A 19,801-nucleotide genomic window follows, 5' to 3' on the forward strand; every position below is an offset into this window, starting at 1 on the left:
AAAAGGAGTTGTTTCATGTTTTTAATTTTACACTCACAGTATGTTACCAGCATGCTGGAGCAGAATGTCATACTTTTGCATTGATTTGTTTTAACCTTGTCAAAACCATCCTGCTGATGTCACAGTCAGTGCAAATTCACACCATGCAGCCAAACACTATTCAAACCCACTGAACTTAATCCAAAATTGTAGCGTGATCCCAAAGTTTCCAGATCTACCAAATATTGTTTATCAAGCTGAATGTTGGGAAAAAAATCATATACGAGATATGAAGAGTATTTCCATTTGACAGTAATGTGCAGTATGGTTTGAACATTTCACTTTGTAAACATCATATAGTATCAGATCAGACATGTGAGATAAAATTACTTTTCCAACCTTAAAGCTGCAAACGGTAACTTTTAGAAAAATAATGTTGTGTCGTGATTGCTGATACTGTCACTATATCTACACAGCAGTAAATGAGACAGATGATACACTAAAATAGGTTTCTGAAATCATTTGAGGCCAATAAAAAGGAAATGCAGCAACAGAATCTCGATTCATATTTGACCAGGGCTGCCTAATTTGACAGTTTGACCACAGTTTCAGATGTGATGTGACTGACAGCTGCGTAAGAGACTCCTCGGCTCTGATTGGTTGTTTTCGGAGTGCTGCGGTGAATTCTGCCAGATGCCATTAAAAGTAATAGATGGAGGAGGAGGAGGGACATGATTTTTTTTTCCACAGATCATTTGTCAAATGTAATACTTTGTGGATGTAGTGACAGTTTAAGCAAATATGACAAAAAGTTGTTTTCATAAAAGCTACCAAGTGCAGCTTGAGAGGTACTTAAAGAGGACATATACATAATACATTTAAAAAATCAGTTAAACTCAAGATGATTAATCAATATAAAAATAAGGTATGAACACCAGAGTGTACATGAAATGTGTTTGGGATATTTGGGCAGACTATAGGCCTATAGAACGTATATATAATTAATGTTAAAAGGGGAGGTGTAATAAGCTAAGGCTTCAGCATACACTTTTTTGGTCCTGTTTTTTAAAATCCTTTTTTAAATGCTAAAAAAATGCATTAAGTTAATGTTTATTTATTGTCTATCTACCAATGGATTTGAGTTTTATAGGCTGGGAAATGACCAAAATAAACAGAACTAAACTAAATTAAAGGAAAATGGATGTTAGGGGGTTAATGATCAGAAATATCGAGGAAGAATCGATGAAGGCAAACATCTCTGCCCACTTCACCTTTGTGAAAGTAGATTCAAAAATTTTATGATGAAAAAGGATGACTTGTACCTTTATGTGTACACCCACATGCCCATTTGAAATGTGCATTAGGCATGTAGGCCAATTTGAAATGGGCAAGTAGGTGTGCACAAAAAGCTTCCTATAAAGCATGTTTTAGTAGCACAGCATCAGCATATTGCATATCCACATCAAGCATAGCATACTGCATATTCTTTATTTGTCATCCTGTTAGTTAAGAAGTATGAAATTCAAACAATAGACACCAAATTATATCAGACAGTGTGTGGGGGTCTTGTTTTTAACATGTTGTAAATTTACAGGGTATTTTTAGGTTTGCTTAGTTGCAAGAGTGAGCCTGGTAAGGGGGACAACTGTTCAAATCTTTTGCTGGCAAGCATCCACCATGCTGACGTGTCCTTGAGCAAGACATTGAATCCCTCTCAGCTTCATGTGTTCTGTTCTATAGATGACTCCACACTTTCACCTTGCTAGCTGGTGACAAGTGAAAAGCAGAATTGAGTCTACAGCTCCGTATTGTGTTGCACACTGTAGAACATCAGAATCTGAAAAATTTCAGTCTCCCAAACTTACGCTCTGTTGGCTGCACAACGACCATCATTGCCCAATTTTAAGCCACATCATCAGACAGAATGAGACTACAGCCTTGGCTCTTCTGGAAGTGTGTGTCAGAGCTTTTTGTTGCAAATTTCAGAGGAAAGACCAGAGGAGGCAGCTGAGGAGAAGAGCACGAGTGGCCTAACAAGGGTAGACCAACACCCTGCCTAACACATCGATGCAAAGAAACACACACACACACACACACGCACACACACGCACACACACAGAGACACACAAACTGGCTGCCAGTAAACACTAACAAGTCCAGCAGCTCTTCCTGGAACAGCACCATGAAGCAGCTGTGAGTCCCAGCAGAGCCTGACTCTCCCACTCACTGGGCCTCTCACAGGCAAACACACACCCATGCCCTCACACACTGATATACATACCACACACTCGCACACAAAACCTCACATGCACTTTTTATCTTGCTCATTGGGGTTTATACTGCTTCTAATTAAGGTTAAACAAATAGTGCCTTTTTTATTTTGAATTGATTTGTTTCGGTCTGAGAGATTGTGTAATCACACAGAAACTCAGATGTTCAGACTGACCATTTCAGACGCGATCAAAGGGATATTTAAGATGAGGAATGTGCAAAAATAAGAGAAAAACAAGGTGGGTGGGTAGTAAATTCCAAACCATGACAAAGTTTCCACTTAATCTCACATATATCATATCTCACACAACTGTAAAGTCTGTGAACCTAACACTAACTTCAAACCCGGAGAACTGCTTCGCCAGCACGCCATGCCCAGAGTGTCATGTGATAGTTTTAACCATTTCCAACCCAACAATCACACTTAACCATAAACATCCAAGGAGCCTATCATCAAAACTCTTGAGCCTGCAGTTATCCCCAGTCTTCACCAAGTTTGTATTTGTCACCATGCCTTAACCGTAACCTGACAATACTTTGACCACAATCTCTCCCCAACATCAACAATCTCAACCCTGGTGTATCATCAACCTCTTGAGCAGCAGTTAATGTGTGTCTCACCAAATTTAGCTGTGTACCTCAGCATGGTTTACCCCACAGACAACCTTTTCTCCTCACTTTACTCCTGATGGACACATCTAACTTTAACTTACGAAGTCTTGTTGTCTGCACGTGGGTGAGGAGCGTCACACTGATGTGTTGGTCACAGCTCATGACTGTAGACACAGCAGACAATGTTCTTAGAGTCATGTATAATGTCATGAAACCTTTAATCTTTAAAGGTATACTATGCAGAAATTGTTGCTTACTGTTTTTAAACATGCTTGGTAGCGAAAGTGAAAGTAAAACCAACCCAAGATGGCATTTTTTTCGGCGCTGTGTTTCTTGGTTGCCTGCTGCTTCTGGTCTGACACTTAGTCGCAATCTTTTATCAAGTCCAGACCTCACCTGAGTGCCGTGGGGGTACATGCCCATGGTATATCTTTAATCAAAGTGATTTTATTCTATTTAATTTTACTTTAACTAAGCCCTCAGGTAACATGATCTCAAAAAAATTACAAGTGATGGTATTGCTGCATCATGCAGATTCTGGGCAACAAAACTAACACTGGCTTAGTTTGTTTGCACAATATGTAATCTGCACATCAAATTTCTTACTCACTTCCTGAAATTTCTTAGAATTTCTCCACCACACACAGACACACACACTACAATGTGCAGAGTTCACAAATATGCTGACCACACATTGTGCAGACACACAACTGTTACAAATTAAAGGTATACAATGCAGGATTTCTCTACAAAGACAATGTATAGACTCATACAGAGGTAATCCTCTCAATCATCACGTATGACCCACTTGAGGAGTGCAGCGGTGTATTTTTCTGTAGAGACTCTACCTGCTGCCTGTATTTTAATATTTCCGTCTTATTGTGAAGTGTTTGGGATGTTTATAGGCGAGTACCTCCACAGCACTCAGGTGAGGTTGGGGCTTTATGAAAAGGTAGCGACCTGGTGCCAGACTGTAAGCAGCAGGCATCCAAAAGACACAGCACCACACAAACCTCCCTGCAAATTTAGTGAGGCGAAACACCACACAAAAGTAAATTTAAGGTAGGCTTTCACTTTCACTTTCGCCAGCAGGCTTACTTGCAAACACTAAACGGCAATCCTGCATAGTATACCTTTAAGGCTGAATCATCATACACCTCCTTACACCTACATCTTATGTCCAAGAAGATTTCATGAAAAGAATTACAGGTGAGGAAGTTCATATAATACACAGAAGAAGATGAATTTAAGAAATGATTCCACTGAACTGCGAAAACACCTAAAACTCCCTGTCTCTGGCACATACTTGACAACAATGATAACACACAATTTACCAGATCATGTGGTATTTCCAGATCCTGCCAGTTTCAGTGTTGACTCACACTGATTTGTGTCTTCCAAGGAAAACACCTCATAGCTCTGCCTTCTGAACTGTTATAGTAGATGTCTTCCTTGAGTTAGTAAACTTTGTGAGACAACCAGACTTTTAATGAAAAGTTTTTCCTGCAGATTTTCACCCTAACTTCTTTAGAAAGTTGTAAACTCGCATTGTTAATGCAGGATCAATAGCTGGATTGTCTAACAAATTATTCAGCTGCCTTAAATTCTAGTATTTTTGTGGTTCCATCCTCCTGCTTTTAATAAAAAGTCCAGAATTGCGACATACTGTGGGCAAGTTAGGGGATTTATGTGTACACAAGTAAATGGCAATGACTGCACAGACTTACGGACATTATGATGTTTCTAATCAAAGGTGTGGACTCACGTCACATGACCTGGACTTGCGTCAGACTCGAGTCATAAATTTGATGACTTTGGACTCAACTTGACGAAATCAAAAAAGACAACTCGACTTGACCTTTAACACCAGTGACTTGTAACTTGACTTGGACTTGGCTCTTTGGGCCTGGAAATACTAACCTAAAGATTAAAAAGTATGTTATTCAAAAAAGTGTGCTACACATTAATTAATTACCCTTCATTTCCTAAATCAGCTAACATCAAAGGTATTTATTCCCAGCTAGCTGACATTTAATTCCCCAGATTCACTTTGGTTGTACTCATCCGACAGCATCCAATCAAGTTACAGGAGAGCACCCTGAAGAACTAACATTAAACCAAAACTTAAAATTAAACCAAAGATAATTTTATGTACAAAAACTACAAAAAAAACTAAGTGCAGTGTGCAAAAGGTGCGTTGGAAATTAAAGATGGAGATACAACAACTTCCAACTAAGTTCGACGTTTAAAGTCACTCAAAGAACAGTAAGTCCAGACTAATATTAACATAGCGAGGTGATGTAAGCTAATGTTGCTCTGTTGTTAGAATTGCATTACATTTGGTGAAGAGTGAATTATGACTTGTTTGGGACTCGAAACTCAAAGTTAGAGACTTGGGACTTGACTTGGGGCATGACTCTGGGACTTAAGTGTCTTGACTTGGCACTTGAGTACAAAGATTTGAGACTTACTTGTAACTTGCAAAACAATGGCTTGGTCTCACCTCTGTGTCTTGCACTATCAGTATAAATTTCATCTTGTGCACAATAATTAAAAAAACATCATGTACTGGTAAACGTACAGTGAGAAGAAAAGTACAAGACATGATGTGTTGAAATGCAGGGATCACTCTCTCTCACCACATAAATTCTGGAAATTGCTGACACTACTGAACATGAATATCCAAATGTTTCATTACAATGCACAAACAGACTTGAAGAGGATGTTAGACGCACTGCTGCACTTTCAGTGACACAGTTTCCCAGGCTTTGCTCCGTCGTGCGTCTTGCGTCACTACTTCTGGTCTCATGTGGTTTTTCTGTGGTTGCAGTTGCTCCAGTTCACAGAGCGAGCACTAAGCTTCTAAAACAACTCTCATGATCATGGATCCATCCTCACACACTTACTCGCTGTAACACATTAGAAAAGCAGCTCTGGTACAGACTACCAATCAGAACAAAAACAACTGAGGGAGATGATTCCAGGCCCGGCATTCCGATCTGGGAAATCTCCTCCAGATTTCCCTGAATGAAGCCCAGAGCAACTCGGAAGCCTTGGGTTCGGACTTGGGCCCAGTCTGAATGACCTTAGCAGATGCTTCAGTAGGAATGCTGGAGTCACTGTGGTACTGTCTTGTGCTCTGACCCTCCTCCATACTGATGCGAGCCGCAGTCATTTCATTACCTTCCCCCTCTGCCCTGTGGGACGCAGACCTAAGGAGCACGGTGAGTGATGAAACCTGCTCCCTCCCCAGAGTCCCTGCCCTCTGGCCATACTGTGCGTGGATCCAGACCTACAGGGTAAGACAGTTAGCAGGCAGTGATGAAACAATCCTTTGGCTCAGTGGTTTAAAACAGAAGAGAAATGGAAATGCACAAGTCTGCAGGATCTTAAGTTTCCTTGCTGTGTTTTTAAAACCAGATAGGGATGTAGAAATTGTTTCTAGATGTTTTAATTGCGAAATGAACAGTACCTGGAAATGGAGATGCAATTGCAGCTTTCTCTGCTGAACCACTGCTAAAATGATTAGCCCATTAATCAATAAGTCACAAGAGTTTTGATAATTTATTATTTAATGAAGTCATTTCTCAGATATGAGGATTTGCTGCTTTTATTTGTTGCAATATAATATATTTCAATGTTGGACTGTTGGTCAGACAAAAAACAAGTAATTTGAAGGAGTCACCTTGGGCTCTTGGAAACTTTGAAGGGACCTTTTTCAGTCTTATAATTCTGTATATTAAAATCTAAAAGTTGCATTACTTGATTTTTTAACCATTCTGGGGCAGTGGAAATAAGCCGTAAACACAGCATCACCTTAAAATTCTGATTTGGCTAATGTGGTTCCAAACATTTGCTTATTCGCACATCTGGCATACATGGAGCAAGTCATGCTTATAGCCAACTGCCGAATGTAAATCTCCACCAACTCCTCAGGGAAATATGTGCCTCTTTGGCTGCTAGACTCTTCATCATGTTCCCCAGCTAGTCGCTAACTTTGTTTGTCTGCCATTTGGCACTGGGCAGGTACCAAAGTGTATCTGTGCTTTTCCACCAAAAACAGTTGGAGACAACTCCGAAGAGAGCAGTGAGACTGAGCCAGATATTTAAGTAGTTACAACTGACTCCAAAACAACGGAGCAGAAATTAGAAAATTAGATTAGAAAATGCTGAGAGCCGAGAGTTGGGTGCTAATCATCTGCATGCAACTTTGCAGTGCCCTCTTGTGGAAGGCTAAACAATGATGCTACTGTAGGCCACATGCACACAAGCAGCAATCTCTAGGACTACAAAGGAAGCCATGCAGCGCCCAAGTGCCAAAACCTGCACTTCCTCAAATGGCCACACGAGGCTGGCTCCAGAATCTAGTCAATCCCCACAGACCCCCATGTTAAAATGCCCAACCTGTTACAAAAAACAGTTTTGGTCTCTACAGCTGATTTTCTAGTTTATGACAACTGGCAGTGAATTTCTATATAACTCACCTGTTTATCCCTTTTCATAAGGCTTAATGTTATACATAATTAAGGAAATGGCCAATTTGGGAGATAGGCCGTTGGCGAGGCTCTCAGGTGCTGCTTCCAGCTTCACCCTCTCATCCAAATATGGTCACTTTTGGTTCCAAAACTCCAAGATAGTAATGGCAACAATGCCAACCTCAAGGCTTAAAAACAGGAATCCCCATACCAATGCATACCAATTCCTGATGTAGACTGAACGGCTAATGAACAGCTACTTGACAGACGACATGGCCAAATGCAAGTATGATTCTTAATGTATTAAACTGTGTGGACCTTGAACTAATGATTAAGGAGAAATCTGGACCCCGGGGCCGGACCGTTTGGGAACCACTAATCTTTGGCACACACAGCTAAGCACCACCTGCTCTGCCCACAAAACATCCATCCAGGATTAACTGTTAAATGTTCACTTGATGATGATATCTATTTGTGCAGGGACACACACTTCAGATGAACCAAGAGTAAACACAATAAAGGTGCAACTCAGCCTTTATAAACAGCTCCACTCACTTGGGCGCCCATTCAGACGGGGCAGCCAGCCAGGACGAGCTATAACTCCGCCAAATCAGCCCATCCACCAACCCATGTGTCTGTCCCAAGCAGTAAAGAGAGCAGTGAGACTACCCAGTGACCGCTGGTTTATAATCAGTCAAACACAGGCGTGTCAGCCCTGCGCCCCGCGACACTGTGCTGTGCACACTAAACAGAGCTGGCGGCCCAGCGAAGGCCCGCTGAGCTCTGACATTCTCCCTTGCCTTTTGCTAAATTGAGTCAATTCATTCTCATGACCCATGGCAAATCAACGTGACCCATTTGCGAGGCTGTCTCAGCCGTTCCTGTCAGCGCAGCCCCTCTGGTATATCAGGCAGAGATACAGGTCCTGCAAGAGATGACAATGTGGAATTTAAACATTTCAAACGATGGAAAGTGTAATATTCATTTTTCTCGTAACTTGGGCCATATGGGATTTGGCACATTCATCACAGGGACAGTAGAGGAGCACTAATGCAGCTGTGGCATGGTCCTTATCACAGTTTGGATTATTATTGGATCCTGGGACAAAACTCTGGATTATATCTTTGTCCTCTTGATGCTTGTAATGTAAAACTTGGATTGGATGTTGAGAATTAAATCAACCATCTCCTTAGGGTGTAGCTCGTCCTCCTCAGACACCTGCAGGCACAGATATTAGTGTGATCGGGTTACATTCTCTGCAGGCTGTAAATGGTAAAACTGACCTTACTTGACAGCTTAGGGCCAAGTGTAAATATCCATCAGTGCCAATGAGGAGGGTGAGAGAAAGTAGAAAGTGAACGTGAAAAGGAGAGTAAAAGATAAACACAGTTAATGGGACTGAGCAGAGAGGGATGAGAAGACGGAAAGCAAATTGAACTGAGGATGGCCGAGTTAATTTATGATGGAAAATCCCATTTAGTCTCCAAGGTTGATTTTCTGATGTGCTGGAAGGCATATTCAGATGTGTTTCTCGTGTCAGAGGTAGCTGCTGCACTTGTTTGTGTGTGTCTGAATGCATGTCTCAGACGGGTTATCTGCTCGAAATGGAAGGAATTATTCAAAAGGAAAAACTGTGCAAAAAGAAGTTGCATGTAGCCTGGCTCTGATGTGCTGATAAAAACTATACACGTGTACAACTCCACATCTTAGAATAGAGTTAAGGGCCTCTCAAGAGGAAACAGCGTGCACTGTGCACACACACACATAATGCATGTTGCAATGTCCGTGAGTGTTGTCTTGTGTGTCTGACTGATTGAAAGTGTTGCGTTTCCGTGTGCGTATGTTTTGCACTCATGTGTGTGCGAATATGTGTGATTAAGGCGGAGGGGGTTGCAGGTGGCTTGCTCCGGTGTTCTGCCAAGAAAGCAGAATACCCTGGGGTGAGGTGGAATAAATGAGAGTGGGAGAGGTGAGGGAGTGGAGGAGGAGTGCAGCAGGGGAGTAGGGGAGAGCGGTGGGGACTTGATTTAGATGGTGGTTATCATAATCGATTAAAAAATGTTTTCTCTTCAGTTTCAGCGCCCTGTGTCTCTCGCCGGGGCTTGGGTGGGGCTTCCAGGGAAGGGCCAGGCCAGATGACTTCATTGCCATATGGTATCTAACCTCTCAGTCACACTCATTTACAACAATACAGCGCATACCCATTCTCCAAACACTCCCTTTGTTATGCAGTACTCAGTAATTCTGATAAAGCCATACCCATACACACCGATCAGTCAGCCTAGGTGGAGTAAGTGGCCTGTAACCACAGCCAGCCTCCCTGATGTAGAATGATTACTGGTACCTCCTTTGAGGGAGCTTACAAAGACTCACACAAGTTTCCCATCGATCCGTTTCCCAGAGCTTTTGCAATCTGTTGTGTCTGAAGCCACAATGTTAGAGGTCGGCTTGATCTCAAGAGCAAAGTTTACTGATGTTCTGAAGCTGTTATTCGCTGATGTAGTGCCACAGCTGGATTAGCTGGGGCTGCTGTTGGGATTCTTTAAGTTCCTGTTGGGGCACACTGCTTCATTATGCGCTTAGACACATTTTCAGTGTCAGTTTATTTCTTATTTTGACGTACAAGACATTCAGGGAAATATGCGTCTTTGCTTTCTTGCAGAGAGGTAGCTAAAGACCTCGTACGCTGCATTTTTTTTCGTATGTATTTGTACACATATTCTGAAAGCTTATGGATACGGACCAAACAGAGCAGTACCACTTGAAATCATGGGGGCAGTGTAGGATAGTTCAAGCAAGACATGATTGTAGAACATGATGAAGACATTTTGAAAATGGTGGAAGTGAAGGAGTCACTTATATCACAGACCACCATCGTCCACAACACTGCCTTTGTTATAAGGTACATTTTTACAACCTCCTCCACAACCGCCATGTTTGTTGTCGTTGTTGTCAGAAACTTTTGACTCTGCTATCTAGTGCCATCTAGTGGGTGTATCTATGCAAACATACAGGATGCATAGAAGTATGTTGGCAGTGACGTTTCCGATGTTTGAAATAAACGTATCAATTTCCGTATGTAAAGGGAGTATAAATGATCCCTAAGAAGACCGACACCACTCTGACATAGCAAGGCACAGGCAACCCTTTAGCGACATCTGTTGAATGTAAAGTGAGGTAAACAGCTAGCCTAGCTTTGTCCAACGTAAAAAACTACCTGCCTACAAGCACCTCTAGCTCACTATTGAACATGTTATATCTTGTGTGTTTAATTTGTATGCAAACCAAGGTATAAAAATGAGAAGTTATGGTTTTAAAGAAGGTATTGGTCAGCAAATTTTGTTAACTTTGCCTCATGTTTTTTTCCTGTCTTTACAGTAGTCATTCTTTTGGATGCACTGTAGAGTAGCTTCATATTAACAGACAGATATAAAAGTGGTTTCAATTTTGTCTTGCAACTCTCAGCAAGGAACTGAATAAGCCATTTCCCAAAAACGTTTCTTTCACTGATGCAAATTCCCTCACACTCACACATACACACACATATGCAGGTGCACACACACAAACACAAACACACAAAAAAATGCAACTAATCAAATTACTCAATGTCAACTGGCACACAGTGAACCTGGGGCTCTTGGGGATTCTGGTGATCGGAAGTTGCCCTCTTTGCCTAGTTGGTAGTTCAGCCTTGTGTTGAGTGCAGGCTGAGATGAATCAAAAGTCAATCCTGTCTTCTGCGGATTTAGCGATTTAGAGTCTCTGTTTATTCTTTCTGGGCCTCTACCATCCAGCTGGCTACTGGCATCTACTCAACAGCCGGTCCAATCTTCATGATACAAGATTGTTTACACCAAAACAAATAAAACCGCATAATTGTACTGCACAAAGTATACCTGAATAAACACAGGACCACATATCTAATCCAAATCCCAACAACGGCCTCAACTGCAGTCATAACCCAAAACCAAAAGATCCCACTGAGTGTGCAGTTAAAGCATCACATACTTCTGTAATTACTATGTGTTCTAAAGAAAATGTTGCCTCTATAGAAGTCAATAGAATTAGGGGTTACAGTAGGCTGTGTGTATTGACAAGAATATGGAGCGAGGGAAGAGAAAAAGACACTTTGAAACGCTACAGCAAGCCAGTGAACTCTTGCTGGTAACGGCATGAAATATGGAATGCATTACGGAAGTGACAGAGTTGAGGATGAAGACACAAACAAACACATAAATCCGCCATACACAGACACATAGACGATTGCGGAGACAGACAGGCACCCTCTGCCATTGCTATCTCTCTACATCTGCTCTGCCCCTCCCTCTTTCTCTGCCTCTATCACACCATCTTGCAACCTTAACCCTCACTTCCTCGGGCATTGCTCCCGCTCCCCTTTGTGCCCCAAATCATCTTTGGTTTCCGTCCTCAATGCCCAGGGTGGACCGGGTCCCACTTCTCTAGTCCATCTTCCTCTTGTTGTTTTCCAGCCGGAGGCCCAGAGAGAGAGGCAGAGAAAGTATTTGCCCTGTCTCTCCCTCTCTCTGGCTGTGTCTTGGCTGCTCTATAAAGGTTAGTGAGAGCATGGTGTGGGTGTTGGTGTCTCAGGGTGAGTTATGGGTACTACAGCCAGGGGACCCCAGAAAGAACCGAATGAGTGTACTGTTGGGAGAAGGATGAAAGAGAAAAAGAAGGAGGGAGGGATGGAGGGAGGGCAATTTAAAGGTTCAGAATGCCAAGTGCTGATGTGTTTGTTTTCCATCACTGCTGTTCCGGGCAATGACAGAGAGAGAAAACAAACGGCAACACTGATATATTACATACAGACTTTCAACTCTATTCTCAAGGCAATAATTCTGCGATGAAAGCGTTATCGCCGAACCTCGGTTATCTCTTCATATCAAATCTTCACACGTGGACTCTTTGAAACTGACTTCCAGACGATGTTCAATGGATTTGCTCACAGGAGGAAATAAAGAAACCTAAACAACGTATGTTTAAGCCTGTCTCTGTGGGTGTGTCTTCACAGTAGACTCATCATCACATAAACTCACCGTGCAGCTGCTGAGATGAACATGAACAGACTGGTGGTGTTGGTTACATTAGCCATCACTGGGACTTGACCAGAGCGCACATATTCACGGCATGGCTTCTGTTCAAAACCGTGACTTTTACTGTATCATTTCAGTGGTGTCTGTCAACTTTTACACTGTGCAGTAGTGCTTTATGCTACGTGTGAATACCTGTCTTTATAAGGTAGTGTGTTGCTCCTGTTGCGTGCAGAGATAACTCCAGGCACACTGGATTGTCTAGCCCCGGCGCTGTAAGGTAACGTATGGGACAGATCGGAGGGCGGAGGAAGAGGTGGAGGAAACAGTAGAGCAGAGAGAAGACGGCGGCTTGGCTCTTGCAGTCTCTGACAAGCATGTGGACGGAGAGACATGAGCCGTGCAGCTGGATGGAGGACAGGAAGGAGGGAAAGAAGAGAGAGATGAGGGAAAAGGAAGGGTAAAGAGGAAGAGGGAAACAAGAAAGTGAAGGTATCGTATACCCGATGACCTGCTGGCTGGGTCAGTCATTACAAACTCATGCTGTGTAGCCAAACATTGCTCAAACCCACACAACTTTATTTTAAATTGTAGCGGAGATCCCAAAGTTTCCAAGGATACTAAATATCACGGGCGGTATTTTGTAAAAACATGCATAAATGATGCACAAGGTCTTAGGTTTGAATAAACATATAGTTTCAGTAATGAGATGGAACTAGCCAATGCACTATATATGTGACATGAAATGTGAGTTTTCTGACCTTAAATCCGCTTAATGGGAAATGAATAGGGGAAAACTGTATGTTAAAGGGTAGAAGAGAAGAAAGAGAAGGATAAAAAGTCAATAGGACAAGGAGACAGAGGAAGGGGAAGACCCCCAGCAGCCCACACAGACCCAACCTGTGTGCTGTCTGACCCGCAGTATTTCTTATGAATGGAAGGAAATTGTCTCTTGGAAAAAAAAAGGCCTATTTAAAAAGCATGAGTAATAATAATAGAATCAAGCCAGCTTCTGAGAGCAGGACAACAGGACACAATACAGGGGCAAGGAGAAGGGAAGGAGAAAAAAAAGGAGAAGAGATAGAAAGGTAAAATGACAACAAGAGAGGTTTATTTTATTAGCCTTTAATAAATATCTGACAGATTTCCTGAGGAAATATCGCAGATCACATGTAAAATAGTTTAAGACTGATGTCAACTGCAGCAACATATGAGATCTATTAGCGAGGAGCCACAGCAGACACAGGGTGAGAGGGAGCGAGAGAGCAACAGAGGAACGAAGAGCGAGAGGGAGAGAGAGAGAGAAAGAGGGAGCACTGCTGAAAGTCATGCAGGAGAAAAAATCTCACAGCCTTTCCAAATTCTTCGAGAGGTAAAAAAGTCAGCCAAGACGCAAAATCAGAAAAAGGAGAAAAAAAAGAGAAAAGAACAGAAGCACATGCCCGCGCCCATGCACACGTGCGCGCACACACACACACACACACACACACACACACACACTCGCACACACATACACACGTACACACACACTTAAGCACTGATCTCCACATCCTGCCGGGTTCAGGGCCAGCAGTGAAACGAGTGCCCAGACACCGCTGCCAGCCCCAGGGAGGGATGGAGAATGGAGACACACACACTCACACACTCAGAAAAACAGAGAGAGGAAGAACAAAAAAAGAGAAAGAGAAGGGTTGGCAGGAGGAGTAGCCTGCCAAGAGTGCTACCATCTGTAAAATAACATGACTTCAGGGCAACTTCTTGAAACGTACCTCTTCATTCTGGTTAACCTCTTCACCTACTATTGTTTACCTGAAAATTAGAGCTTGCTGTCATCAGCCACCACCCCCCTTCTCCCCCCTCTTCTGGAACTGATGCGTGCCTGTGTTTGTAATTCTGAATGAAACTAACATTTTTTTAATTAAAGCGCAGGATCCATGACATGCAAAAAAAGCTCTGCACAAGACTGTGGAGTTGTTTTTTCCAGCACACGTCTGGGAGACTCTACATGCAAAACACATGTAATTATATCTGTGAGAAAGCTAATCAGTTTAAGACAGAGATACTAAAAGCCACACAGGCGCACTAAAATCTTAAAATGGTTACACACACACACACACACACACACACAGAGTGGTGGTTCCGTATTTTGGAAAAGGGGAACTTGTACTGGCTCCGTGGTGCCAGTATGTCTGTGGCAGTGTGGCAGCCATGGTGTTCCGCCACCCTCACCCTCGCTCTCCACCAAGACCCAAACCACAAGCCAATACCCACAAGCCAGAGAGGCCTGGATGGATATACCCATCGCCACACACACATGCATACACACACACACACCTCACACATACACACAGTCAAACCAACCACACATACCAAGCAAAGAGGTAGAGTTCTAGAAAATGAGAATGAGTGAGGTTTCTGTCTTCCTCTGCCTTCTCTTCCCCCCTTTTTAATCATCCGGGCCTGAAAGGGCACACAGAGTTCAGCGGGGACAAGCAGGCTTGTAGGCGGGGAGGTGCTGCTACAGGGATGAGCAACAGCCTTACTACACACTACACTGCCTAGCCTGGGAAACAGAGGGGATGACTGGTCTGAAATACGTCTGTTACAGGGCATGAGGGTGACGGTGTGTGTGTTCATGCTCAGTTGTGCTATTAGTTAGGAAGTATTCAGAGAGAATGAAAGTTGCAATAGTTCATTGGAAGTAGAAATTGATGTAGTCTGTTTGCTTCCAGCCCATTCATCTACCCATGTAAATGTCTTCATGGTGGGGAGAGGGGTGTGTCGAGCGTGCATTGCTTGTTAACGCCCCAATTTTTTCGGATATAACCACAAGGGTGCGCCAAAGACAGAAATTTTCAAATCCCATCCATAGTGTAGTTGAATAAAAAGTCTTATAGCTCTCTCTAAAATGTAGTAAAAGTAGTGATAGAAGAAATTTCCAGGGTATTTCAAAGACTTAAATTGTTCATTAGTTAATGTGTAACAAGCATTTTAATGTTGAACGTGGCCCATATGATAATGCCAAATACAACTAAAGTATATATTGGTGGTATGTGGATCCTATTGCAATTCATCAAATTCCATTTTCATATTGGGCTTATTGTATAATCATTGGGAGACATCTTTAATTGTAAAGTAACTAGTGACTAAATTCTCAAATGGGTTGGAGTAAAATTGAAACTGGACTTAAAGGTGCAGTATGTCATTGTGGACAGTGTTGAGTTACATTTTCAGGTTGCCAAATACCAACACTTTGGGTTGGCAGTTTGCCTTCCAAATAAAGGTCATCGGTATTTGACAACCCAACCTTTTTTTCATTCTCACCAATGTGACATCATGTGATTTCTGTACCCAGCTGGCCACCAACATTGTTAGATGTTGAAATTTGGTTTAATTTAGGTTGTGACATCGAGTGACTAAAATTCAATGTCAGGACAACGCCTAATGCCATCATCATTTTGACATAGAACACTGATGACAGATGACATTGATATGCTTTAAGTTGTGTAATTAAGTAACCAAAATCCAACGTTCCTCAAACTTCTCATGACAAACATTTCATTGTAAGGTACAGAGAACAAAACCCAACGTCTGCAAAACTTTGTAATGTTAACATCCTCACAACATGAAATGCTAATGTGGTTAGACATTTGAAATATCATCAAACTGATTTTCATTCCAACCAAAATTTAACTTCTATCCAAGTCCAACATCTTTCTTTCTTCTTCTTCTTTTTTTTTTTTTACATTTGCATATATATATATATATATATATATATTTTAATTTATTTTCAACACAACTTGCAGGTATACATTAACCAATAACTGCTGTCAATATCACAACACATGTAGATATCAGGGCAATGACAGACAGTTAAATAAGCAAAATAAAACATAACCAAAAATTGGAAACAATATCTGTCTGACCTTCTCTTAATGACATCATACCTCATAAAACACAGTTCTACTGTTATGACAAAGACAGCAGCAGACATAAAGAAGCAGCACCACGTATACACCTGCACCATACATGTATAAGGTTCTCAAGCGTGCACTATAGGCTAAAAATAAAGACAAAACATAAAAAGAAATTCATAAAAAAAATTTCTAGCTAAGTTAAGTGCCTCCTTCCTAGCCTCAAACATGATGTAACCCACCCCCTTCATCCTATTTCCATTGATGGTGGCTTCCACTTAACCGCCAACATCTTTTTAGCAGCAGTGCATGCCGATAAACATAGCTGTCTTTGAGTGTGATAAAGGTTCTGCCCTGAATCATGATTAAGTAGCATACACGCTGGAGAGCAGTCAATCTTAGCACCAAAATTTCAGATAGACAAGTCCCTACTGAAGAGGTTTTCGCACACCAGGATAATCAGCTTCTGTCATCAGGTGTGTTGGCACAGCAGAAAGTGCTTAACATGGAAAGAAGATAGACAAGTCCAACATCTTTCTGACGTCATATTGATGTCTGGCGCCAGCTGGTTGCACTTACGTTACTTGCGTTGCGTTATGTTACATTACCAAAAACATGACCTTTTTTTTATACCTTACCAAGTCATTTTGCTAGCTAAACATTACTGCCACAATCTCTCACGTGTTACAGTGTGTTTCAGCTCTGCATCACGTAGATTTGCTAAAGGGTTCCCTGTGCGTCGCTATCAGACGCAGAAGGACGTGACAAAACATTGGTATTTGACGATGTGGAGATGAGAATCAACAATTAATAGTCGTTCTCCAGAATTGCATAGTGAACCTTTAAGTACTTTACATAAGTAAATTTGCTTAGTTACTTTCCACCTCTGCCAAAATGTGTTTATAGAAAGCCAAGCATTATAAATGCCGCCTGCAGCAAAAGCATCATTCCACTTCAGAGTGGAACAGAGTGTACGCTACTCGGCGTGTCCGTTTAAATTTTACACCCAGAACTCCACATCTCACCAAGTAGTGTGTATGTGTGTGTGAGAGTGTATACTAAGTGTTGAAGGTTAGGGTTCCTGTATGTGTTTCCCTAGTTGTGTAATGGCCCAGTGGAGTAGAAAGTGATGAGAAGCTGGTGTTAGAGCCCAAAGCAGGCCCTTATATGGAGCGCTGGAGCTGTTTTCTCTCCTCTCCGCTGTCTTGCTTCTCTCCAAAAGTGCTACAAGGTCGGAAGAGAAGAGGACATCCTTCCAAGTCAACATATTTACATATTTGCAGCGATGTGGGGATATTCAGCCGAGTGTTGGCAGGCGAGGCAGTGGTCAGCCAGGACAGCTGAAAGTGGACATCTGGGCCTGGGCCTTGGCTGCGGCTCACTCCCTTAGCCTTATCACTCTATCTCTTACAGACGAAACATTATACATTTGACAGCTTTGTACAGCTCATTGGACATCTTAAGATTTTATCTTTTATGAAAACTTAGAATGAACTTCACATGTAGAACCAGACGTAATATATGATTATCATCCATAACATACTGCGGAGCTATAGAGGGCATATTTTATGTGTAATCCCAATGGCTGTAATGTAGCAAGTCTTACAACAACAAAGATTTGCTGTCATGATTAACACACTATGGTCATGTCATGCCTTGTCATATCTTATACATCTTTTGGCGATGGCTCTGGGAAGTGCCCAAGGGAACCCCTCGTCTTTGTCTTCTCCTACGTCTCCCCACCTCCACGCGCACACCTTCTTTCTTCTTCTCTCTCTCTCTCTCTCTCTCTCTCTCTCTTCTGCCCCATCCCTCCTCTCTCACCCCCATAGCTCTTGCAAGGAACACAGCGCCATGTTTCTCTTGGCAGAACTCTGCAGGCTGTCCCTGCGTGCCTGAAAAACCAGCGCTCTCCCCCTCGTCCCTGCAGCCAACGCGCACATTTCTCACATTTTCTGCCTGCTCTCTGTGAACAGTTCACTTCAGCCTCCTCACATCATCCAGGCTCCCAGGCACTGCAGGACAGGGTGGGACAGATACGTCCTCTCGCTTACATTACATCCACATCCTCCCCGTCTCTTTTCCTCTGTCTCCAAAGTCTCTCTATAATTCACTTTCACTCCATCCAAATCCCCCTCTCTGGTGGTTACTTGCCCTTTTTGCTCTGTCTGAGTGAGCCAGCTGAGCGCAGGTGTGTGGGTGTATGCGTTACTGTAGTTTGATGAGGGAAAGCTGCTAATATGAAAGTGTCTGAGCTAATAGGGAGGAAACCGGGTGTCTGGCAGGCACTGTTTAACAGACAAGTGTCAGTTTGGGGGCACACAGATGTCCCAGCCATTTAAGGAACTGACTCAAATTAGTCTGGCTGCACAGGTGCAAGATACAAGTCAAATGCAGGAAGTGGCATACACATGACAATAATGAGTGTAACCTTACAAGATCTGAATCAAATACAGAGAGAGGCAGGGTGAATGTGTGGTCGACTGCACATATGAACACATTTGAGATGAACTGGGCTTGATTCAAACAGCTGGAATTGAGTCCATTTGCCTTCAACTACAGAGGATGGACGTTTAACCTCTATCCCACACACCGGGCCGTTTGGCAGCAGATCACCGTTTGTATTTATTATTTAATTTATTTCTTCTAAACTTTAATTTAAACTTTATTTCCTCTGTGAGTCTGGGGTCTGGGCATTGCTACACAAATGAAGGTTCTCAGAAAACAGGGAGGGGGGAGAAAAGAAGGAGGAGGAGGAGAGGGGAAAGAAAAGAAAAAAAGTGCAGCCTGTCTCTTGGGTGCCCTTTTTGCCATCCCATTTCCTATGCATCTGGTCTGTGTTTGTGCGGAGAGGGAGAGGGGGAGCAAAAGGGGGACGGCCGTCTGGGGCCGATTAATAACCAGTGATTTATAGGAACTTTTATAGAATAATACAATAAAAATGTGTGCGTACGTGTGTGCTAGTGCATGTGTGTGCATGCGTTTGTATGTGTGCTCGCCTCAGTGAGAGTGCACACAATGCTTTTCTAATTCTGGGGAATCAAAAACAAATTATCGAGAAAAAACACAGACCGTGCTCGGGATAAATTGGGCACAGATGGAGGCAGGAAATAAAAACGAGCACAGAGAAGACACTCGGAGAAAAGAGCGCAAAGAGGAGGACGAGAGGACCACGAGGGAAGAAGGGGGTACCAGAGAGAGTGACAGAGCGAGGGCAGGACAGGGTGAGGATGTGATGGAGAGAGGTAAAAAATAAAAAGAGGGATGGAGAGAGGACAAGAGGAGAGAGGGTGAGCAAGAGGACAAGGATGATGTGGAGGAAGAGAGGAGAGTGGGAGGAGAAAGATCAGGGGAGTTCCCATGCCCTGTGCAAAGGAAATGGGCTTAAGAGAGAGGGTTAGCATGTGTGTGTGTGTGTGTGCTGCGTATGTGTGTATGTGTGTGAGCGGGCAATGAGATGAGCAGACCCCTCTCTGGCACAGAACAGTATTTCCTTGCCAAA

The sequence above is a fragment of the Epinephelus fuscoguttatus genome, linkage group LG5, assembly GCF_011397635.1.
Source record: "Epinephelus fuscoguttatus linkage group LG5, E.fuscoguttatus.final_Chr_v1".
Lineage (NCBI taxonomy): Eukaryota > Metazoa > Chordata > Actinopteri > Perciformes > Serranidae > Epinephelus > Epinephelus fuscoguttatus.